Source organism: Coptis chinensis, chromosome 3 (genome assembly GCF_015680905.1).
Source record: "Coptis chinensis isolate HL-2020 chromosome 3, ASM1568090v1, whole genome shotgun sequence".
Lineage (NCBI taxonomy): Eukaryota > Viridiplantae > Streptophyta > Magnoliopsida > Ranunculales > Ranunculaceae > Coptis > Coptis chinensis.
In genome coordinates, this window is record NC_141458.1 from 17,548,886 (window position 1) to 17,575,780 (window position 26,895).

The following is a 26,895-nucleotide window of genomic DNA, read 5'->3' on the forward strand; positions in this document are numbered from 1 at the left end:
AAAACATTTAATTGGAAAATGAAATTGGCATATTATCTAGGTGCTAGAATTAAAACTACACTAGAACAGCAGTAAACTACTCTACTCATATGATTGAATGTTAACCATTCAATGAGAAAAACTAAAACTAGACCCTTCTATTTATAGTTGAATGGACGGTTATGATCGAATCTCAGAAATTTGATCCAACGGCTGAGATTCGGTCACTATTCAACTTTTTGACTTTAAGGAATAGTAATCACTATTTGACACTATTCATCTTTTGACTTGACAAAAAGTTAAATAATAAAGAATCTAAAATATATATATGTCGTCTTTGATGAATAGTGACCTACTTGGGTTTTTCTTCCATTGCAAACGTACGTCAATCTGTATATGCCATTTGTAGAAGCAATATACCATTACGTAAAGCTTTCTATGCTGATCATTTTGAGTGGTCATATGCATCCTCGACTTGTTTCATGGCTCTTTCCGTGGTGGGGCCCGTAACTTTTAACAGTGGGACCCAAAAGTTGACTTTTTGCAAAATCTGACATTGGATAGAGCATATCACACTGATCTTCTGGGCAGATCACTTGCAGAATTTGGAGTTCAGAATAAGAAGGTATGAGCTTTGCAAGTTGGTTGACTTTTTGACACTATTGACCTGTTCTGACCCGTTGAATCTATATATTGAGACAGAAGATTTCAAGACCAAGCTTTATTCGACTGTATTATGTGCTAAAACACAGGTTTTGCTTGTATTTGGTCGTTTGAATGTCGAAACCTGTAAAAGCACGAAAATATAATTAATTTACATTTATTAAACACATATTTAACCAAAATGTTATGTCTCTTCGGGGTTTATATTACAGTTTTGGGTGCTTATCACACCACCCCAAAACTAATATTTTGCTTGTCCTCAAGCAAATAAGTGACAAAATGTGTAGTTCTGACTAATTCCCGTTTCGCAGAGTGCGATTGCATTGACCATATGCAACAAGGCCTTCAACCACTATGAATTCCCTAGTAGACAAGTTATAGCCTCGTGAGAGTTTTTCAGAGAAAATACTCACAAGCTTCATCTATATACTACAACAACTCAGTAACAAAGGCTTATTCCCTTAATTAATCTCATATATCTATACATCTCACTAGCGGGGATCGAGGATTAATTCCTTTGAAACTCGTGTTAATATACATACAATAATTAAAACATCTACATAGGAGCATGCATGGGATGAATTTTTGCAATAACTGTACAAGCAAGGCCTTTTCTGGATCCTTTGGAAAGCGTTCTTAAATAGGTTCTCATGGGTATATGTCAAAACACAAATTCTCACTACACCAAAAAAAGCATTTACTAATGGTTATATCCATTACTTATATTTTTACTAACGGTTATATCCGTTAGCTCTGGGGCGTCACTCTCACTTAGGCCAAATTTAGTAACGGATATAACCGTTACTGATAATAATTTTAGTAATGTTATATCCGTTACCAAAATTCTTTGTAATAGATAGCCAACTGTTGATGGCCCAATTAAATTTGTCATTTCTAACGAATATATCCGTTAGTAATGAATGTGTTATGTACTAACTATTGTTTGTAACAAAAATATCCGTTAGTAAACTGTAGCCACTAAAAAAAAAAAAAAAACTAGGTCAAATAATGTCCACCATGCACATCTAGTTCTAGCAAATATGATATAAATATCACATTCCACAAATTTAATCAACAAATGAATAACAAAAAAGGTTTCTTTTCAACATAAGAAAAGAAGGTTGGAAGCAAGACTTGTTCCAATCAAGCAAATATGAAAGTAAGCAAACAAAAATGAAGTAAGCCAAAGTAACAAAATATAATTCATAAGACCAAATAAGAACATACGGGTGTCTTTGATTTATTCTCGAAAATGCTTAACACCTGGACACTTACCAGACTGAAATGTATCATGATGGTGTCTGTTCTACCATATTCATCCTTAATATCTCATACCAAAAATCACTAGAAGCAAAAACCCCAATTACAATTTGCATTATCAGTTTTTTCATTTTGTTCCTAAAACAATGAGGGAAACCTCATCCTCAAGCATCAGCAAACCTGAAAATAAAGCATCTCGTTAGCAGCTTGAAAACAAGATAAAAGTAAAAGTGAACTTTGCAGAGCGATAAACATAACCACAAAGCAATAATTTCCACTCACCCCAGCCCAGAGAGCTTCAAATGGGCTTCAACATAGTCTGCAAAGAAGGCATCCTCATCCTGAAAGTAAACAAAAATCCATTATAAACCCACCTAGAGAATAAAAACACACAAAATATTGATCAGCATAGACCATTCAAAATAATGGAGCACACAGTAGATGGAAAAGAAATAAGCAAAACTCAATCAAAGAAAAAAATTATCTCGAAGCCGAAAAATTCTTACTTGAAATAAGAGTTATCAAAGATTAGGGGGTCGACAGTCCAGGGCCCTTCAAAACCATAGAGCTCCTTGTGGCACCTTCCTTATTGGATACTAATAAGAGCCCAAAATTGTAGTTTAAACCCTTTAATTGTATTTCTATGTAACCAATTATGTTATTAATAATATATATTTATTACTAATTACGTACTTTTGAGTATTTCAGGCTTCGGAGTTGAATAAATGTCAATTCGTTACTAATTAGGCGCTAAAAGGAGCTAAAGTGATTGCTATGGAAGTTCTATGAAGAAAACCCACGTTTCAGTGAGAAAAAGCCCTTAAAAAGCACAAGTCAAAACTGTTAAGTGAAAGTCAAACCGGATTAGAGAGCTGAAGAAAAGTCAATAGAACTTTAAAATGTCATATCTTTGGACTCATGCCTCATATTTGGGCCCATTTTATATCAAAATGACCGGCTCATAAAGCCCTTTCCAATGGTCCAGGTCTTGACTCGGTCAGAGCAACATAAGTCAATGAAAATGCACACTACAGTAACACAACTAGAATTGAAAGTCTTGGATTCAACCAATTGGGTTATGGACTTGATTTTTGGGTCCATAACCTAGCCTAAAAACACATGCACGATTTTGTATCATTATATAAGAGATTAAAACCCCTAAACCCCATATCTCTCCCTACCATTAGCTAGAATAATTTCTCTCTCTCTCTCTCTCTCTCTCTCTCTCTCTCTCTCTCTCTCTCTCTCTCTCTCTCTCTCTCTCTCTCTCTCCCTTTTTAGTATAGTTTAAGTAATTAGGGTTTATATATAATTGTAGCCTTCATTAGAATCTTTTAATAAAATCTTTAGTTTATTCAATTTAATTAATTCTTCTTTACATTATGTCTTCCTTTCATTATTTTAGTTTAATTAATCCAATGATATTAGGCTAATCCCCCCCATTAGAAGGAGTGATTATGAAGCCTAATGAGGAATAGATTGCTTAGTAGAATTATTGAATTGTGTATGTATTTCAATGAGTTTAGGTTATTGTATGACTTCCAAAATAAGCATATAGTAAACTAAACTAGGGATTGTTATAATTAAGTCTAGAGACTCGGTTGTAATAATCCTTTCATGCTAGTAATAATGACTATATATAGAGATGTAGGTTATTGCTAGGGATAATAAAGTTTGAGATTTTAGGTTGGATCATTGTGTGAAAACCTAAAGATGATCTCTTTTCAATGAATAATTCTATTCTTGCTTGAAACTAATCATTAGGTGGATTGATTACTCTTCTCTATAACTTTATCTTCCATCAAAACCCTATTTATATTAGTTTAGTTAATTTAGATTTATTTGAATCTGTAGTATAATCGTAGAATAGAAATCTCTCAACATAATATTACTTTCTTCATTGTTTCTTTGTGATTTAAATTAGTTGAATTTCTTTTATGTCTTGGTAGTTTAGGAGTAGAACGAATCCGTACTCTTTATATTACTTCATTATTACTTGAGAGTATGAATACTGATATAAGCACTTGTTTAGTTGATTGATTATTTGTGTTTACGCATAAATAGTTAGCTAACAAATAAATTTGTGATTATTAGATACATAACATATGTAAACAAAATTCAGGAAGTAACAAACTAATTGTTACAGCACAGGAAGCACAATTGCTTCAATCACCACAGTAGAACTAAACAAGCTAGAAAATAAGAAATAGAGATAAAAAGAGTATATTATCAATGAACCAAGGTGTGGCCACCAAAGAGAGCAACAATATCTTGATCACTAAGACCCATTTGTTTAACGAAAACATCCGTCAGATGATCCAAACTTGAAATGTTAACATATTTCATCAAGGAAACAAACAATTCATCAACTGTAGAAAAACAATATAATAAACAAAACCTAATATAGAAACCAAAAGAAGTCGGGTAACACAAAGTCCCTACAACCATTTAAAACAGGTTGATGCTAAGATGATTCAGAGGACAATGTAGGGAGTGTGGGACTTTGTTCGTCTCTAGATATAAACTTAGTTAACATACTCTTAATAGTAGAAAATGGCTTAGGGACAGTCTATATTAGATTGTAATTTCCTCTGATTAGTTCCTAACCCCAGATCACTTTTTGAAATCAAAACAGAACATACAAACAAACAAACAAACCAATCTTCTAAAATATTCAAATAAAATTAAATAAGAAAGGATTCCCAAATCAGTAAAATGCTACTTAGTACAACCTGTGACATATTTAGAATGGCATCTCAACTCCTCGACAATTGAAGGTGGCTAGGAGACGCTGCAAACTGTCAAGGTTCTGTTAGATGCACCATATGCAAGGAAATCCAAACTCATGCACCCAAACTTCAAGACCGTCACTGAAAATAACACCATATTAGTTTGCATTATTTGAAACAATAACTTGCCCATCACATATGATCCAGCCTTAAGAAAAATCGACAATGAAAGAATTAATAGTTTCCAAATCAATCAAAATAGCACCTGAAGATTTACAGGTACCAAAAATATAGTGCATTCCCACAAAGGAATAAGCTGGTTCAACCTTCCGAAGTAGATGATCAAAATCACTTAAACTCGAGCTGAAACTTGTACGGTGACTAGAAGCTTGGTTGAAGCCACGTAGATCCTGCATTGAGGGGCACAAAATTATTAAATACATGACAGAGGAAAATACAACTACTATCCACAGGTTCAAGGAAGACTAAAACAACATGTTAGTCAAAGTCTTGTCAATGGAAGGATTCTGATGAAAACACACGTACACGTAACAATGCATACATACCCTGCTAGAGCTCCAACTTTCTCACCCCAAATATGTGTCGTACTGGAGTCGGGGTCAGTGTCTGGACTTAAGGGAAATTCCAGCGTACCCAGGCTACGCCCATTGGGTGATACAGGTAAAACTAACCTTTATAACGGATGGTCTTTAGACACCACCCGCCATAGTGTGTTAAAGCCATCTTTGTGTTTAAAAAGAGAAGCTACAAGCAGTAAAAAAGAAATGGACATTTTAAGCCTTAGGGAGTTAGGGGGATGACGTAATGCAACCGCTATTATGCCTTTAGCAACTATTATAACGGTTTCAAATGAGCCTTCTCTAAAACAATGTGTCAAACAGCTGAAAGTAAATCTCAACAACTCAACTAAGCAAATAATGGATACAGATAGAGATGTCTCACAATACATCACAATCCCATTTCAAGCAAACAATAACGAGTAACAAGACGACAATCTATAATAATCAAAATAACAAGCATAATATCTAATAATTACATGTGAGAAGCATTGTTTACACTTTACCTGTGTGCATGTGTCAAAGAAACAAGGGAGATTGTCATACTAGCATTTCTCCCTCTAATAGAGCTTCAATAACTTTAAACTCAGCACCTTTATAGCTTAGTGTACGCCATACATACATACCCCTGAAAAGTGAAAAGGAAAAAAAATCAACACCTTCAACACAATATTCATTTTGTCTACAAATTGTTATCCTTAAAATCACCTAGATCAATCCTATGGCGCCTCTCACAGTCTAAAAAAAAAAAAAAGTTAAACGGCCAACACCACCACATCCTTTGTTCACAAAATCTACGGTAACTTTGATAAGCAAAAGGAAAACTCAAAGTCAGGTTATATATATTCAAGCAAGCACAAAAATCATATCCCTAACTATTCATCATTTTCAGAAATAGGATAAAATTTAAAAGACTTGATTACTTTATAAAACTAAAGCAACAAATTACAGTACTGAAAAAAAAAAACCCCATCTACATCTTCATTACCCTAATTTGTTTTCAAAGCCTGCTGGTAATCAAAAAGAAACTAGAGGCAAATTATACACAATTATTAGAGTCGATATCCTACCAATTGAAAGAGCAAGACCGAAGTCCTCCCCATTATGCCCTTAAAGTAGTGTCAATGAACGCAATGCTGTAATACTTAATTCTTTGTCGTAATACTCTTGGAGATTGAAGAGGAATTCAAATTGAGGGTTTTTTTAGGAAACCCCATTAAACAGATTGGTGCTCCAAGCGCATGGCGGTAGGTTGAATAGCCGAAACTTAATAGAAGTGAAATTAAAAAATATATATATATATATTTAGACAAATGAGATAAAACAGATCGAGCGAGAGCTTACCTTGTCTCCACCATTAAAGCTATATAAAAGAAACGCCTTTTACCTGAAAAATCCCTAAAATCTATGAACATTTTTTTAAGAAAACCGCATGGGATTAAATCTAAGAACAATAAGGAAATCAGAGGGTAGAGTACCTCTGTTCTTCTGAACAAATGATGAGGCTTTCCTCTTCGAGTGATAGATCAGGAAGGAAAACATTGTCTTCCTCGTTAAACTTTACTTTCTTTTTTTGTTCTTTTGTTTTATTTTCTTTTTCTCGCTAAAACATATATTAAAAAATAATTAAAATATCTTATTTGGGATATATACTAACGAAAAACTTGATAAGTAACGGATATATTCGTAAGAAAGCTGGTAACAGATATATCCGTTAGAAATGAAAAAAGTGGTATATTAGGAATTGACCATTATGGTGTAGTGTCTCACATAATTTTTCCACTCAAGTTTCGCTAACTCCAGTGTACAGTGGACACACGTTTCTTCACATTCTCAATGGCATCCAAGGAAGACGAGGTCGATCAATCACATCTACATCTTATTATCACACTAACATATTCCTGTTTGAGCTAAAGGACTTTTATTAGGTATTATGGGGCTTAGGAAGTGGTTTAGAATGAATGGAAGGGATAACAAAATAATGAGTTAGAGAAAATAGGGTCTTCAAATTTAAATACTGGAGAAAACCTAAATACTGGAGAAAACCTAGCTAGTGTTCTTCTGTTCCAAAACTATTCCATACTTTTTTCCTTTTTTGGTTTTTCTACTCCATGTTTTTGGAGTTTATAACATTGATTTTTTCTTCTTTATGGAATTGTCCTTTTTTTTGTTTTGAAATAGTTAACTGGATTCATCAATCGGCGCCAACTGATGGAATAAATTTTCATATTTGTATAGGTCTTTCTCTTTTCTTTTCTACTTTTTATCCTATTTCTCAAACTCATTAGATAGGTGGGATAAAAAATAGGGGTGAACAATGAAATGGCTAATATAAAGGTTCAATGGGAAACACTAAGGAGAATATATTTTTTTGGATTTTTTTTATTTGGCTATATCGGTCCAAAGAATGCCTAAATTCTCTCCTAGGATATGGTATATTAATCAAGCAAGTGGACGATTTCTTTCTACTCGGAATGACTTCATCCTTAGGTCATTACTTAGATTCACTTATGTTGAGGCTTTTTGGCTAGATTCTCACTAGATTTGGAAATTTAAGTATTCTAACTGTGGGTCCCAGAAACTTACTGCTATGCACAGTCAATGACACTCATTATATGAATATTTATGAAAAAATGTAAAAACTATTACGTACGTATTAACCTAAGTTTCTAAGAACAAATCCTAATTCTAATGCTAATGTGAGATTTCTAAACAATTTTCATCACAGAAAAAGACCTTGTCACTAAATATGACTAACTAATTTTTTTTGTTTTGTTTTATTTTTTTTTTTCTTTTAGAGAAAGAAAGAAAATTGCAAATAAAGACCTAAAAATGTCTAATTTTTGCAAAATGTTTCTCTCCCACCCCCCAAATAGATGGATGCTTTGTCCTCAAAGTATCAAAAGAGATGGGGAAAGAAATTACCTGAGAAATGTGAGCAAAAATTCAGCTGAAACTTTATAACAAAAATTACAACATGCACTGAGAAAATTGAAAATAGCACACCAATCAATGAAAATAGCACATATATATACACACATAATAATTTAGGTCGTTTACAATTAGATCCCTAAGACTTTTATCATGCAGAAGGTTTGTAGAAACCCTTGTCATTCGCACCCAGATGGTGGAATGATGTAGCGAATATAGATTATTCGCTAGAAGAAGGAGAAAGAAGCTCGCGTCGTTAATGAACATGACCTTACCAACCACGTACTAACCACCAAATAAGGTTTTTGATTGAAATACGCGAGGTATGTGGACTAAAAGTTTGGCACTTACATCCACACACTCCAAATTGAGGGCCCGATTACCGTAATGGTGCATTTCAATGAGAAAAGAATATAATGGAATACACCGAAGAAAATAATGAGTCTTTTATAGTCAGATACTCGAGACTGTTTAGGATGTATCTCATTATTGAGATTCATCAAACATAAGAGATTGTAAAACCATTGGCATTCACACCCAGATGGTGGAATGATTTAGCGAATACAGATTATTCGCAAATATGTTGAACAAATAAACTCGCGTCGTTGATAAACATTACCCTACCACCCATCAGGTACTAAATTGGAATCCACGAGTTATTTGGATGAAGGAACCGATGCCTATGACTACCTCTCTAAATAGAAGGGCGTGGTTACCTTATTATGGCATTACTTGAATGCAACGAAAAATGAGTTGTTTAAAGTCAGATTCTCGAGAATATATGTTGGGTCTTTTTAAGTCAAATACCCAAGACTTCATGTGTGATCGTTTTAAGTCAGATACCCTAGACTTCATGTGTTGTCGTTTTAAGTCAGATTCCCTAGACTAGGTATGTAGGGTCTTTTTACGTCAGATACCCCAAGACTTTGCACATCCCCAAACAGGATGAAATTGAGATTACATGTTTCTCGACCAACTATTAATAGTTGAAAGATTTGGGGGTTTAGTGAGTACCCCTGAAAAACGGTATTTTTACATACCCGTGTCAAGATAGAAAATGCATAAGAAGTTATCCTTTATGAAGTTTAGATATGTAAAATAAGACAACTAGCATTTTTAAGATGTTCAATTGAAAGATTGTTCTCAACTATGGGAATGATTGAATTATCTCTTGTATGCCGGGTAAAGGTTCGTTACTCTTAGGTTGGTCTACATTTTGATTTACCGTGATGATAGCATTTTTTTTGCATGTAGTAGATTCCCTAAAAGTATGTTTCAGGTACCCGATATAAAAGCATGTGTTTAAAGTTGATAATGTTTGCAAAATTATTAAGCATTCATAAAATTTGAATTCTACTCATGTTTGCTAATCATATGTTATAAACATGCATTAACGTTAAATCACGATTCTAACATCTTGTCATATCATTTCCAAAAGGCTAAGATTGATTTTTGTTTAAGTAGCCTAATCATGCTTAGAAATTGCATATAACCCTTTGACTGAGATTCAAGGAAGAGATAAAAGAAAAGTAGAAAACGTACCTTCCCAAGTTGTACGTGCTTACACGCACTTGGGGTAGAAGATCGATAACTTGAGTGGTCATTGACCTGTTGATAGTTCGAGGTCAATGCCACTGATCTGTTTTAGAAAATTTATTTACAAACATATAGAAGCCCACAAACCAGGCCGAAATGGGGCACAAGGCCAATAAGTTACAATTTGTGCCTTCTTCAGCTTGATTACACGAATATAGTTACAAAATATAAAAACATTTACATAAGAAAAAAAAATCTAACTAAATATTTAACACTTATTAACTTATTAATTAAGTTTATTTTTTATTTTATTTATTTATTTATTTTTAATTGTTTACAAATTATGCAAATAATAAAGACAATTTTTATTATTATTTATTATTATTTTTAAGTTATTTACGAATTACACAAATAATAAAGACAATTTTTTTTATTTTTTATATTTTACTTTTACTTTTTTTTTTTTTTTTTTTTTTTTTTTTAAAAGTTATTTACGAATTATGCAAATAATAAAGACAATTTTATTTATTTTTTTTTTTTTTTTAGGCAGGAAATATATAAGCATGAAAACACAAAGCATGCAATATATCAATAAGTTGAAAATGCTAAAAACAAGTATCACGCAACATGCTATAAACACCCCCACACTAATCATGCAATTAACAGGTTCCTATCACGGATAACAACTTAATATTAACCATGCAATATAAACATTTCCACTAAATATACGACGTATGACAGTCCTAATATAATATTATCCTAGACTATACATGTATTATATAAAAATTTGATTTCGTTAATACTCAATGAGATTACAAATGTCATATAGAGAGCAGCTTCACCCCGAAAGATTTAGAAACAACTTACCAAACTCGGATTTTAACCCTCGTTGGAATGTTCTCCTCTTTCTTGACAAGATCAAATTATTATAAAAAGCATTCCACTCATACTTATATATAAACATAAATATGCAAATCATAATCACTCAAATGTATAAATACATTAATATGTGTACATACGTCATTCATACATAAATCTATCCTAACATATAATTAATAGTCCATATCATGCTATATTATACATACGAGAGAAAACACAGGCAAATCATGCAAATATTATATTTAAAAAAAAATTAGAACCTGTGAGCGCCCCGCAATTCCGCCAAAGAAATTAAACATCCGATCGAACTCCCAAAACGAGTTGAACTCCTTAACGTACTTGTTTTTACGGAATAGTGTTCTCTGTATTGTAATAGTGATCTCTGTACGTTAATAGTATGTTTTGCACACAATAAAATGAGCAACAAATTAGATACTCTAAACACAGTTCGAAAAATCACCAAATTTTTACTGGAGTATCCTGACATATCAAATATGTTTCTGTAAAAAATTTAGATCGATTTGAATTTTGAAGATCCTCTTTATCATTTATTGTTCCAGAAACTTGTGTTATTGAAAAACTGTTGTAATATGCTGGAAACAATCAACTGGTTAGGTGGTAAAAACATGTCCAAAAATCACAAATTTTGAATGGGGAACTCCTGACACATCAATGATCTTCCAATAAAAAAAATTAGCTTATTTGAAGCTTGCCAAGTTGCTCTGCTCGACTGGTTGCTCAGAAGCTTGCGTCCTGAAAACTTAAGCAGTGAACAGGAAAAAGTTGGTGTTAGTTGACTTTGTAAAACAACTAAGAAAAACAAGAAAATATTCCAGTAAATCAACTGATACATTACAGATTGTCCTTGTAAAATTTCAGCTGTGGTTTGGCGTTCCTTAAATCCTTAGGCTGGTAGCAGCGCCATTTGATCTGTTGTAAAAAATCGATCAGGTTTGTCATTTCGTTCACATTTCAATAAAACTACAAAAGTTTATTTATAAACAATAACTAATTCAATCATGTGATGTTTGTGAAAATGGATTTGGTGAGAAAATGGTAAAAAGAAAATGAAAATAGAATTTATATAGAAGAGAGAAATTCTGCCTGAGTGATTCGTATCTCCGTTTAAGAGTTTGCGTCGATTGCAAGTTTAATTCTCTCAATTGACTCATAAACAAGTCGATTTCGAAAATTAAACTCTTTCGATCCCTAATAACCACTCTTCATCTTTGAACAGGCGTTATTAGCATGTGGAACCAAGTCAGAACCTCATCTCTAAGCGAACTTTCTCGATTCCTAATCGTTATTACTTTCACAATCGAAACACCCTCCCTAATGGAGATAATCTCCAATCGGACAGAGTTTTTATGCCTAAATCATTTAACTACAGTGCGGATAGATTAAAAAACAAATTAAAAACATTTGTTTGGAAAATGAAATTGGCATTATCTAGGTGCTAGAATTAAAACTACACTAGAACAGTAGTAAACTACTCTATTCATATGATTGAATGCTAACCGTTCAATGAGAAAAACTAAAACTAGACCCTTCTATTTATAGTTGAATGGACGGTTATGATCGAATCTCAGAAATCTGATCCAACGGCTAAGATTCGATCACTATTCAACTTTTTGACTTTAAGGAATAGTAATCACTATTTGGCACTATTCATCTTTTGACCTTACAAAAAGTTAAATAATAAAGAATCTAAAATATATCTACGTCGTCTTTGATAAATAGTGACATGCTTTGGCTTTTCTTCCATTGCAAACGTACGTCAATCTGTATATGTCATTTGTAGAAGCAATATACCATTGCGTATATGTAGAGCTTTCTATGTTGATCGTCTTGACTGGTCATATGCACCCTCGACTTGTTTCATGGCTCTTTCCGTGGTGGAGCCCGTAACTTTTAACAGTGGGACCCGAAAGTTGACTTTTTGCAAAATATGACATTGGATAAAGCATGTCACACTGATCTTCTGGGTAGGTCACTTACAGAATTTGGTTAACTTTTTGGCACTATTGACCTGTTCTGACCCGTTGAATCCATTAAGACAGAAGATTTCAAGACCAAGCTTTATTCGACTATATTATGTGCTAAAACATAGGTTTTGCTTGCATTTTGTCGTTTGAATGCCAAAACCTGTAAAATCACGAAAATATAATTAATTTATATTTATTAAACACATATTTAACTAAAATGTTATGTCTCTACGGGGTTTAAATTACATCTTTGGATGCTTATCAGAGTACTTCCTAATAGGACAATCATTCAATGAATCACCACTTAAGGCTAACACAAAGAATACTTCTCTAACTCTAAATAACTACACTACTAGAAGAAAAGTAAAGATCAAACACTAGCATGATATTAATATTGCAAAACATAAACCATATTCTTTATTTCCATCCCTTGGTGTGGGCAATAGAACTAATAACTAAAAACATAAAGAACAAACCTGATTGGAGAACCCCATGAACCAAAAGAATCACCAAACCCAAAGCACCGGCTTCATTTCCTCCCTTGAAGGAGAAGATTAGCCTTCTATGAAGAAGGAAGAACACAAAGAACAAGAAAAAGAATAATATAACAAAAGACTAGGGAGATTAATTTATTAAGACTCAACTATTGAAAACGAATCTTTTTTTATTAACCTCTCTTTGCCTCAAGTTCCGGAGACAAGAATGAATATATGTGAATTGGCGAATACAACTGGCACTGAAGTGCTCCTTATATAAGGGTTACAATGAGCTCTAGAAACATCTAAAAGCATGGGCTATTGGACCTAATTTCCTATTACATATCAACCTCATTCCGATTCCAACTTTGTTTCCAAAACTGTAAAAGAGGTGGATTGCACTGTCGGTGGACAGTGCGAATCCATGCGTCCCAGACGCATGACATTGATTTTCCTTTCTTGTGTCATCTTTTGCTCTTCTTTTGCGGGCTTTGGTCCAAGTAACGGGTCCTTTTGCCATGGGCTTCCAAATAAGCTTTAAAACATGTCAAAGTCCTATCTTTTCATAGCTTCAAATCCTTTGGCCTTCTTCATGATTATCTATGAGCTTCCCATGTGATACTTAATGCTCCAAATTGCTCGTTTTTGTCCCTTTAACTCTAATATTCTACAAAACTCTCTTTTTCACCTATAAAGTCATAAAACATAACTTACAAGTACTACTAGTCCACTAAGAGAGCCAAACAAGAGGTATAATCAAGGGTTAAAATACATTTTTTGAACACTTATCAGGTTTGATACTCACTAGCCTAGCAAGGCTTGGGATTTCATTCCATGTAATTCTTAGCTGGTGAAGATTGTCATATCCTACCTAGCTGGTGAAGATTGTCATTATGCATGCCTGGTTTCTCCAGAGTAGGTTTTGGTTTAAAGGACATTGACCTTTCATTCCTCGCGGGTGACGTTAGACTCCGGGCCAATGAAAGATGATGTGCCCCTTAACCACAAGGTGGTAAGTGGTACCTGGTAAGTACATACTCTTTGAGTCTTGTACGTGGTATATGTGGAGAAGGGTAATTAAGTCTACATGGTTGAATTGCCTGGCCTTAGCAACAAAACCTTCAGTCATAGTCTTCATAGACTATCGTATATACTTACCCAAAAAAAAAAACCCCTTCATTATATCTTTGGTTAATTATGAAACCCCTAAGATCATGTTGTTTAATTTGTTTTGGACTTAATTTTAAGCTTAGTTTAGATAAACACAAACAACAATTTTCACATTTTCTTATCTTGAGTAATTTGCATTGAATGATTGGAAACCTAAACCCCCACGACTACTGTGAGGGACTAATATACACAACCAATGTATATTATACACGTGTCCAGCACAACTCATTAGAGAACACTTCCTCCAACGACCTCATTACAGCTCGCTTCATAGCAAACCAACAGTCTCTCCATGAGATCGCCAAGCAGGTCACACGAATGCTTATTCACGAACTGCCTCCACGAAGTGCCATCGTAACAGTCAGTAACGTACGAGACAACTATCTCCATCAAAGAACACTTCCCCCGACGACCTCATTACAGCTCGCTTCATATCGAACCAACAGTCTCTCCGTGAGATCGCCAAGCAGGTCGCACGAATGTTTATTCACGAACTGCCTCCACGAAATGTCATCGTAACAGTCAGTAACGTACGAGACAGCTATCTCCATCAAGACCAGATCTTCAGCCACCACTACAAGAAAAAAGGTTTTATATCACTGTTATAAACGGTGACAAAAAGTCTTTTGTCACTGTTTTTTTTTTTTCCAAAACCGTGACAGAGTGGGGGTCATTGTTTTTTTCCCCAAAACTGTCACAAATATTTCCTCTAGATAAGGCTATATCCACCATATTAAACAGTAACAAATACTTAAAAACCGTCACAAAAAATCATATCTTTTGTGACCGTTTCAACAAAACAGTAACGTAATCATCTTGTAACCGTCACAAAAGAAAAACTAGTCATGACGGTTTGGTTAAAATCGTGATAAACAAGTGTTTTTTTATTAAAAAAAATACTAAATATATGTGAAAACAAAACATCAAATGGAATTGATCATGCAATAAACTACTATACACACCTAAATATTATCCATTAAATTTCAAGTAGCAATAATAAAGTGTTATAACCATTCAAACATTTCAATCCCCTTAGATAACCAATATATATTCTTAAAACATGAAGATATGAAAAATAAATATTCTTAAAACACTAATTCAATTGTAATGGATATAATATTAGGAACAAACTAAGTTTTCTTCTTTTTCTAATCTTCTTTATGTTTCCTCTGCAACTTTGGACTTCAAACCATTAATATATATATGCATCCTTGATCCTCACTTTGGAAGATGAAAATAAGTTATGGGGAATATTCTTTGATCTACTCCACTTCTACCACGACCATAGACACCACAGAACTCAGCAGTACCAAATGTCAAGGGCATGGACGTCATTACAACCCTCGATTTCCATAGGTCCCTCCTCAAAGTGCTTTCTATTAAAAGAAGTAACAGTGATAGTAATACTAAGATCTACCATTTCATCATCAAATATTTATGAAACTACAAGAAAGAAAGCTAATATAATATTTTGGGAAGAAGAGAACATACCTGCCAGCCGGATCGTATAGTATTATGAACCACCATAGTAATTTAAAGACATTGTCGAGCCCATTTGAAGTTACTACGAGAGAGCAAGTAAATAGAGACAGAGACGATACAACCTAGTTGAAGTGATAGCGAGTGAGAGTAAATAAAGATGGAGACGATACACCGACAGCATAGAGATGGAGATGATACACTGGTAACATTGCTACTATCTGAATTGGTTGATGGTGAGCAATCCATGCATATTAACTAAGCCATCCTACACTTCTCATAATAAAACCCTGCCTCAGTTTTTTATTGTTGATACAAGGTACCTAAAAAATCGGTGTCCACTATTTTTCTCTTGGCAAGACAAACTACAAGCAGTTCAAATCCCAACTTTCCAATCATTTGTGTTTTTCAACAACCGCTATCATAATTAAATTGCACTCCTTCCCTTCATCTCCTCCCCATACCAGATAAGCCTCCGTCCTTCACATAAGCAAATCAACATTATAAACGTCATGTTGGAGCAAAATCCTAGATTCCTTGTAATACAATTTACCATTTAAAAGATTCTAAATAGTTGTAATTAGGCACACTAATATCCTAAAAGATACCTTTAAAAAAATAGTCGCATTTAAACTTTAGCATAGAAGAGCAAAAGTGCAGTTAACAGAAAAAGAATTTCATACTAACCATTTATCTACCACAAAGACCTTAGCATACCACGACAAAGCATGAACGCACCTAGTAACCAATTTAGTTTTTCTGGTTTTCTTTAATAAAATTTCCAATTTGTTTTGATGAACGAGAAAATATCCAATTGGTCAACCTGATATCCAAGCTTTGAAGCTTACCTCTAACTAAATTCTCACCTGTTATGGTGGGCATGCCCCAAATGAAAGAAGAGAGCTAAAGTAGCGTTGAGCGTGATGGAATGAGATCCGAATCAAAGAGCTTTAATCAGTCGTCAACTTCGAAATTAACGAACCTGATTAAAGAGAAACCAGCAAGAGAGTTTCTAGATCGAACATCATTGAGGTGGAACTAAAGCTTTCGGGAAGAGAGAGAGCTTGAACAGTTTTGAGAAAGTGTAGATCATGGGGTATGGTGTACTGTTTAAACTTTAAGAACCAACTTACAGTTTCTCAATACGCCTTAATTTTAGTATTTTACTAGTGATAAATAACAAGAAGCTCTCTAATGAAGAAAACCGCGTACCAAGTAGGATCATTCTATCTATCTTTACATGTATTCCTAATATTTAATGTGTATAGTACAATAGATTGACCAACATACATGTACAAAGGATCAAGGAAAGGAATCGATGTACAAAGGATCAAGGAAAGGAATCGATTCCTGATATTAAAGACATTTATGAATGCCCTGCACCATGGATTGATCAAGTACGTGTACACGGAAGTTTAAAAGTCAAAACCATGAAGCTGCAATGCCATTTTTGGGTTTCTAGGGAACTCCTAAATCAGTACAAATTTCGGACTAGTATCATTTGAGCACAAACCAAGATTAAAGCACTGATAAACATCCAAAACTGTAATACTAAACCCTGTAGAGACATAGTATTTTGGTTAATTATGTATTTAATAATCACGAAATAATGATATTTTTGTACTTTCGCAGGTTTTCACAGTTAACGTGAATATGATATTAAAACATGCATCAAAGTACGAGAATATTGTGCATATTTGAAGTCTTCACACTCAGCCCAGTGAAGCCCAACAAAGCCCAGTGAAGCCCAACAAAGCCTGACTAGAGCCGAAGTTTCCAAAGAGACAAAACCAGTACAGAACGGGTCCACATGTAAAGAAGCAGCAAACTTCCGAAGCTCACATCTTTCAAATCTGGACTCCGACTTTGGCTAGTGAACTGCCAGAGCAACCAGGGAGATGAACTCTACGCAAAGATAGAAAGTAGTAAAAATGACAAAATCAGCGCCACCACTGGACACACTACGTGGACCCACTCTGCGGGCCCAAAAGGCATGACGAGTCAGCATAGGCAGGTGGCAAGTGATGGTCACAATTTTGTGCCACCTTCCAAAAGGAAAAGACGGATCAATTCAATATTTGAATTGATTTGGCAAAAGGACAAAACAAAATTAAAACATATCAGGACAAACTTTTACAAAGTTTGGAAGTTATTAAGTAAGTAAAAAACAAAACTATTAAAGGAGTTCAAGGTTTCACGTGAATGGGCTGGAGGCTATATATATGAGAAGTGGTCTTCAACTTATTAGTTTTTAGTTTTAGCATATCGTTTTAGCTTTTCATTTGTTACTGTTTCATTCCAGTACGTAGCTTTCCTTTCCAGTAGCTTTCATACCAGCTTCAGTACTGTAAGTCCTTTTACTTAATAAAAGTAATTTTTTTTCAAGTTTAATTTCTATTATGCATTTACTTATTTATTGGATACAACAAGTTTAATTAATCATCCAATGACCATGAGCTAAAACCCCCCCTCAGGGGGAGGGTTAATAATGCTCGTGTGAGGATCCAGATTGACACTTTGATGTTCCAGAATTACTACTTAGGAATTAGGTGTAGATTATACATCCGGTCCCAAAATGATTGAGACTGTCCAAGTTTGGAGTGCTAATGCCCCAGAACAGTCTCACGAGAGACCCAAAATGTCTCGCGCAAGACTCTATGGTGTCAGACAGCTCTCTGAATTGTCCAGCTGATGTAGAATCGAACCAGGAGCTAAAATGATATTCTAGAGATGGAATATTAGTTCAACTCCTTATGTTTGTGAGATGAGCTCAGAGATGCGTGCATCTCACTAGGGATCAATACTCGACGTCGTCTCGGGTTTGTCTATGAACTCGAGACGGATTAGAGCTGTAGTTATGTGGCCTTATAACTGTGGAAATTGATTCTTACATGAGTACGGTTAACCATTTCCTCTGTTTCTCTATCTCTATTTATTTACGTCGAAATCATCGTTATTAATTTACGTTACTTGCATTACCGTTAATTTACTTAAACCAACTAAATAACCTAAAATTCTACTCACCAAAAATCCTAAATCCAGTTATAAATCTTGTCGAGCCCTAATGTATGGACGATCTCTTACTCGACCTATCCTACAAACCCACGTGAGAAAGGAAACTTGACTAAACGGACGACTAACGGATTTTGGACTTTGGACTTTGAACTTCTTCGGACTTCGGACTTCGGACTTAAGTAAACCAAACAGGAAAATAACATTTTATCAAATGGCTTGTTAATAATGCTCTCAGGTATTGTGATATTAGGACGTTGTTAAATCCGTATTGGTAACACCAGACACCTCTTTTATGAGCAAGTAGTTGCTATGGCTTTGGACCTTTCTCATATTCAGCTAGACACCCCCATTCAATACATCATACAAAACAACTTTAATGACTATTCTTGGAAAGATTTCGCTACCCGTTATGGCAATGGCCTTGCCCAAGTCATTGAACGTGCAGAAGCTGGCCGATGGCCAGACAACACTATTCCACTAGCCAGTATGACCATGAATGTTGGGACTACCTTGTTGTTTATCCTTCTGAATATCATGGGGGATTGTCATTTCTCCACTGCCTCCGAATCAGCTTGTACTACCTTCCATGCTCTGGCCCAGCAACATACCGCTTTCGACATCACAAACCTAGTAATTGAGAACCTTAAACGGGCTCGTTTTTTGGCAAAGACTATATCACTTTGCCGCCATAAAGATGCGGGTTAATGAGGATGTACTTCCCACAGTTTGCAGCCACTTTTCATGACTGGGTACGGGTAGACTCTATGTGTCCAACAAACAAGATAATTCGTTCTTTGCGATTTCGGGTATGGCAGCGCCCTTCAAGGTATCTAAGGAAAGTTCATTGCTTCCCTAATGACGATAACATGATAGCTCATCTGGACACTTCTAGAAAAAGGAAGTGGAGTTAAGTCTGGAAGACTATGATAGATTGGTGTGACGCAAAGGAATGGCATTTCTATAAAGATGAAGCAAGAATAGACCTACCCCCAGTTCGTAATTGGGGCAATGTGAGTTGATGTACACATTTTTTTTACATTTTGATATGAAAAATAAATAACCTAACAGTGTGCTTTCACTTTTATGTTGTATAATATATAGTGTGTTACCATAATTGTCACACCCCGAATTTCAACAAAATTGGAGAAACAATATTTGTTCCCGACTCTTCGACTTTCGAGGTGTGATGCACTCTCAACTTCCAAAAACCCATAACCTGTTTAATTATTCCCATAATTTGAAACCAATAAAAATTTTAAATAAACAAAAATTCTCTTCATTACAACATTTTCATAAATATGATTAAGTTACAAATTTCCTTTCAACAACTTTTTAATTATAATAACCACTCAAAATACAAAAACATTATATCAACTGAAAATCTATTACACCTCAAAGGAAAACAAAGCATATCCTGTAATGAGACGATAATGCAAACCACAAGCAGCAACCAACCTTCTTCAACACTAATCATGTCAAGACTTATCAACTATGTTCATTTAATGAACACACCCGATAAGCAAACATGCAAATCGGGTCAGCATTATAAACAATATTGGTATGAGTAGCCCTAAAATACAAATCATACTAATACATATATATACCCAATAAATAAGGCAGTTAGTTCCTCCACTGAGGCACCTTAACTTGCAACGACTAATACAACATTCTTAATTACAATAATTAAGGCAGGTAGTGTAGGAACCGTTATTTCAGAATATAAATTTCTACAAACCGTGAAAACCATGCGCAGCGAAATTAATGGGGTTCACGATTTTGATTGGAAAACATACATATAGATCGGCTAAGATAACTCTGAGAATCCAATAGCTATGAAATCAACAACATCTTGATCTTCTGTTGTATTCCTATCAATAGATTGGACGTTGTGTGGGCAACGATCTACCAACCTTTTTCTTTCTCTCTTGGCCTATCTCACTCACAAAGCTAGAAATGAATTCAGGTCTACTTTTCTTGCCTCTCTTTTTCAACCAATGAATAGTGAATTTGGCCGAGAGAGAAGGGTTTGTTTTTATAGGCTACACCAGATACCATGAGGAGAAATTAGGGTTGGGCCTCCTGATGGGCTTGGGCCTCCTGATGGGCTTGGGCTTCGCATGTTCGCCCAGAACACACGGCCCAAGTCCGTCAACAAATGGCTTAATTCCACTAAAGGCCATTGTTGCACTACCGCCCTAATCCCAAATTACGTGTTACGTTTATGGGCTCCATATTATATGCTTGTTAATCTCCCCGTGTTTAAGATATCGAATGCCCGTTGATTAAGTCAAGTTACTGACAACTACATTAATCAACTTCTTATGTCCTTGAGTAGTACCACTCAACCTCATTGTCATGTCGGATTAAATCCACCTGTAGGGTTTACATTACAATCCTTATGAGCTCCTCAAGGGGACATCATTAACCCGACTTCTTGCGGGTCACGGATTCCTTCTATAATCAACAGTACACCTTACATACAATGTCATTACCCAATCCATCGAGTTTGTTGATTCACAAATGAATCTCACTCATTGATGATTTAAAGCAATGTACAATGCACGTAGGTACCTGTTATTATATCCGGATTAAGAGAACAAACATCCATAATAATAAAGGTGTTTGTTCTCTTATATAGTCAGTATAAAGAGAAACAACCTCACTTGGTCCTATTCAATACACACAAAGTGTACTAGTGTAATCCTATAGTCAAGATAGACTAATACCAGATTATACTGCAACCATACCAATGGTTTGTCCAAATCCATTTAGGTTGCGAACGTTTACTTATACTTTATAAGGTACTAATGATATAATCTTCTGTGTGTCAACACACACCATATCATCTGCAACATAAAGTATTAGACACATGCATATAACTAATAACATATTTAATATGCATAACATTTGCCCATATGATTCTCATTCAAAATATAAAGAATAGAGTTAATACAAAAGTAATGCTTTTAGTATATAATCCTATCAGGTAGTTCCTCCACTGATGCGCCTTAGCTTCCAATACAATACTAATAAGGCATTTAGTTTCTCCACTGAGGCGCCTTAGCTTCAAACAGTACTAAATCAACTAAATATAATAATAAAACTAAAACTTACTCTATCTCTACACGAGTGTAGGCCTGATCACAGAGTGGGTCACACCTGCATAAATAATCAATTCAACCCACCTTTCTGCAAAACCTTTGTGAATGCAACATAAATTACAATAAAACAAACATATCATATACATAATTCCAATCATCTCATTGAACCAATTTCACAACCACCATCAATCATTTATTATAGATTTAATGGAAACTTTGATATATCATCACAATTATTGTTTAGAGTTTCTTCAAGTGTCTCTTGAATCACGTCGTCTCTATGTCTTACCTAGTTTCCCTGGCCACAATCGCTTCCCAACGCCGAACATGTACATCCACATGCCTCCCCTCACATAATGAACCACTCTATGCGTAGCTACCCTAAGCGGGATATCGCATACCAGGTAACCCTCACACGAAAGTCATTATGTGAGTACTGCCACTATTCGGCATAAAATATCGCGCGTCTCGTTCTAATTTTGTGAACGGAATAATCAAGCCACTATTCGGCTATGCCAGAAAGGCCATTCAGATTTACTGAAACACTAGAAGGGCCATTCAGATTCACTGAAACGCTAGAAGGGCCAATCAAATCACATGCGCCCTTCACATGGGCCAATCACATGAGTTGTGGTAGCTAGGTTCCAGGATTTTCGTTACATAATTTATTCAGGTGTCATACATTTGTATCTCATAACCATCTCAATTTATCACATGCATGCCAAATATATTATTGCACTAAGCCACGATATTTAGAAATGTCTCAATACATCTCATAACAACTTTCATTCTTTTACGTGCCAATATATTATTGCACTAAACCACAATCCCGTGGGAAATATCTACAAATACTATACTACCTCATAGTAGCATCTCACAAATATAATAATGGAGCATTTACATCTATTTCTCCAAAAATATTGCATTTAATATATATATCCCGACATATCCTATAATATCACAAATTCTCCAAACGTACCGCATAACATTTTTATAGCGTTTTAGGAATATTATGTCTCCTAAGATTTCTATTTTGTCACGTGTCAAAATACACAACATCAACGTCAAATCTTTCTTAGATAATGACAAACCAATTTAAACAAGTTTTCACAATATTCTATCATTGGACTTGTCCATACAATTTACAACATAAAACGTAGCACAATTCAATTGGTCAAAAATCCACAATCAAAGCCCAAAACCAAAACCTAAAAGTCCAAATATTTAAAGACCCCATTTGGATCTATATTAAGTTATATGGACCGGACCCAAAACAAACTTGAAACTGGCCCAAAGAAAGCTAATTGGTTTCAGCCCAAGCCAACTAAAAAAATGAAACTTAAACTGGCCCAAAACTTTAATTGGTTCGTGATAAGCACCCAAAACTGTAATACTAAACCCCAAGAGACATAGCATTTTGGCCGATTATGTGTTTAATAATCATGTAATAATTATATTTTTGTACTTTTGCAGGTTTCCACATTTAAAATGAATATAATAATAAAACATGCATCGAAGTACGGGAATACTGGAATTTTTGAAGTTTCTCACTCAACCCTAGTGAAGCCCAACAGAGCCTGACTAGAGCCGAAGTTTCCAAAATAACAAAACAAGTGCAGAACGGGTCCACATATAAAGAAGCAACAAACTTCCGAAGCTCAAACCGAATAAATCGGGGTGCCGACGTTGGCTAGTGAACTGCCAGAGCGACCAGGGCGACAAACTCTACGCAAAGACAGAAAGTTGTAAAAACGCCAAAATCGACGCCGCCACTGGACATACTAAGTGGACCCACTCTGCGGGCCTAGAATGCATGACGAGTCAGCATAGGCAAGTGGCAAGTGATGGTTTTAATTTGGTGCCACCTCGCAATATAGAAGACGCACTAATTCAAACCGTAGTTTGAATTGAAATTAGCTAAAGGATCTAAACCTTAATAAGGTAAAAGACAAAATTAAAAGCGGATAAAACAAAACTTTGATTCTCAAAGTTTTGAACGTTCAATTAGCATAAGGTCAAAACTCAATTAAATCATTCACGCGGACATCACCTTTATATATATGAGGGGGTAGCCTTCATATATTTTCCTTTAGCATTTTATGCTCTAGCTTTTCGCTAGCAAGAGTTAGTTTTAATTCAAAGACTTACATTCCGTCATTTACTTTCCAAAGAGCCTTAAATATTGTAAGTCATTTTACCCTTAATAATATCCATTTCTTTTCTAGTGTAATTCCTGTCCCGCATTTATTTACTTAATGTATACAAAGAAGTTTTATTATTCCTTCAATGACCATGAGCTAATCCCCGGGGGAGGGTTATCTTTTCGTGTGAGAATCGGATTGACTTCGTTAATATTCTAGAATCACTACTTAGGAATTAGGCATAGATTAGACATCCGGTCCCAAAATGATCGGATCGCATAAATTTGGAGTGTTGATGCTCGAAACGTATCAGCCTTAGCGACCAAAAATGTCTCGCTAACTCTATGGTGTCGACATGCTCTCCAATTTGTCCAAATAATGTGGAATCGAGCCAGAGCTGAAATGATATTCCGAGATGAAATATTAGTTCAACTCCTTATGCTAGTGTGATGCGTTTCGAGAGATGTGGGCATCTTATTTGGGATCAATATTTCGGCGCCGCTCCAACACGGGACCAATTAGAGATGTAGTGATGTGGTAATATAAACTGTTAAAAATGATTCTTGCATGAGTATGATTAACTCTCTCCCTGTTTCTCTATTTTGGTTTATCTACATATAATCACCATAGTAATTTACATTATTTGCATTACCGTCAATTTAATTAAAACCAACTAAAAAACCTAAAATCCTACTCACCAAAAGTTTTAATTCCAGTTGTGAACCTTTTCCGAACCCTAAGGTTTGGAAGATCCCTTACTCGACCTATCCTACCAAACCCACGTGAGTAAGGTAACTTGACTAAAACGAACGACTATACGGACGTTGGACTTTGGACTTTGGACTTTGGACTTGGGTCTTTGGACTTCGGACTTTGGACTGTGGACCTCGGACTTAAGAAAATAAGTAACTTAAAACAATAAACGTTCGAATAAATGCGTGTTTATCAAATGGCGTCGCTGCACGCCGAAGGACTCTGGACTTAACGTAATAACTGGAACACATCACGTAAAACCCCCTTTCCTACCTCTTCATTTTTTTAAATTTCCATTTCTTTTACGATACTAACGTGTTACGAATCGTTTTTTAACTTTTTCTACTAACAAATATCTCGTGAACCAAGTTTTGTTTATTTTTATTAAAGACAGCTTTTAAGTATTCCGTAGGAACTTGAAGATCTTGAACTAACAAAAGAGTCTCGGGCCGACTAAATTAGTAGCGAGAGACTAACCCGGAGTATCAACACTCCGATTTTCAGGTACTGAGCCACTTTCCTTTTCAAGATTTTTTTGGACTCTCTTGTCGGTTTTTAGCAAATAAGTTCACAAGCTTCTGAGTTAGTTCGACCGTGATATCTGAGGAATCACGGGACACCGGGTTTCAAATCCTTAAACTCCTCAAACTTTGTCGAGGATATTATTTGGTTATTGCTATAACCCGTTTTACCTTGCATGTTTGTGTGTGGCATAAGAACTCTTTTGCATATAAATGTGGTTCGTCATTACATATTCACGTTAACACGATCAATATGATTCAATATATTTGGATGTATGTGTAGTTTCAAACCACCGCTTAGAATATTTTTGTATGTGTATGTTATATCAATTCACGACGTGTATTCATTTGTATGAGTTAAGTTTCTCGACATTCCCCTAGCTCACATATAACTTACATATAGTTGCACGTATAATAAATAATATAGATTTGCATGTGTAAACTTTCTCGCATAAACTAGTATATGTTAGTTAGTTTCTATTTTGGCATCTATCGCTTTAATTGCATATTTAAATAATCACGCCTCCATAATACATTAATTACGTAAACTAAAAAAATAAAAAAAAAAAAAAAAATAGTAATTAAAAATTTCATCTAAATCATCTTAATGATACCCCGCATAATACACCATCATAAATCATCATCCTATTCCATCAGTACCTAAGAAACTTGAAAAAAAAATTGAGGTTACCTAATTAAGGAACGTGTTAGCAAAAACAACTTTCCTCAATTCTCTCAGGTGACTGTCATTGAATATTCACACGCTATCCTAGCTTACCTTCTCCGAGTTAGCAAATGTAGGAAGACGTGCTTCACCTCCCTCTTTCCTTAATTCTAAAACCTCTAGTCATAACTCGTTCCTTATGAACCTTAAATTAAAATTTATATTTGTATGAGACTACGGTCTGGTAAAAATAAGGAATTAGAACTTACATATCAGCGTCGGAAATACAATAAACAACTGCTTATGCTATCTCCTAGACATAGTTCCTCCTCCGTAAACCAATCTCGTCAAACATCTCCGTTGTCGTCATCTCCCATAATTATGGCCCAGGAAAATCCCACAGTCGAGAAACCCCTTTCAGATTTCTATACTGCCTTAGAAGGACCTGCTTCTTGCATTAAACTCGATGCTATTGTAGGTGATTTTCGAATTCCGCCAAACATTTTCGGTTTGTTACCTATTTACCATGGTCTAGACCATGAAAAACCGTACAATCACCTTCGTCGGATGCAACAAGTAGTCACCACTTTCCGCCATCCAACTGTTACCAACGAACAAGTCTTGCTTAGGTTGTTTCCCTTCACCTTAGCTGATAAAGCTTCAGTTTGGCTACCAGGCGAAGCGCCGCAATCCATTGACACATGGGCCAAACTCATACAAGCATTCATGATAAAGTTATATACTTAGAAGAAAACTATAGAAATGCTTCAAAAGATTCAATTCTTTCGCCAGCACCCCCAAGAATCCTTTTCGGAAGCATGGAGCAGATTTACTGATCTGCTTCTCGAATGTCCCCATCATCAACTCGACACTGCTGTATTAGTCCGTTCATTCTTTAAGGGTCTCTCTGACCATCAAAAGGAAACCTTAGATATCATGAACGGCGGTTGTTTCATGGGCAAGGGCGCTACTAAAGCAAACACGTTTCTTGAGAAACAGGCTTCACGAAGCACCCATTGGGGAAACACTGATTCT

General features: G+C 35.1%; 2 long non-coding RNA genes across 4 annotated transcripts in view; both read right to left on the reverse strand.

The window, feature by feature from the left end:
* Positions 1-4,902: 4,902 nt before the first annotated feature.
* LOC147508342 (uncharacterized) lies at positions 4,903-5,802 on the reverse strand. Its single transcript, XR_015216343.1, has 3 exons — positions 5,716-5,802; positions 5,198-5,239; positions 4,903-5,041 (listed from the first exon to the last, which is right to left on the reverse strand). It is a non-coding gene; the product is annotated as an uncharacterized LOC147508342 (long non-coding RNA).
* An 8,473-nt stretch (positions 5,803-14,275) lies between these two features.
* Positions 14,276-26,895, reverse strand: part of LOC147508343 (uncharacterized) — a 37,391-nt gene continuing 24,771 nt past the window's right edge. For all 3 annotated transcript variants that reach the window (XR_015218044.1, XR_015218043.1, XR_015218042.1), the window contains exons 3-4: positions 15,678-17,710; positions 14,276-15,562 (exon numbers count right to left, since the gene is read on the reverse strand). This is a non-coding gene — a long non-coding RNA (uncharacterized LOC147508343). The remainder of the gene's footprint in view (positions 15,563-15,677; positions 17,711-26,895) is intronic.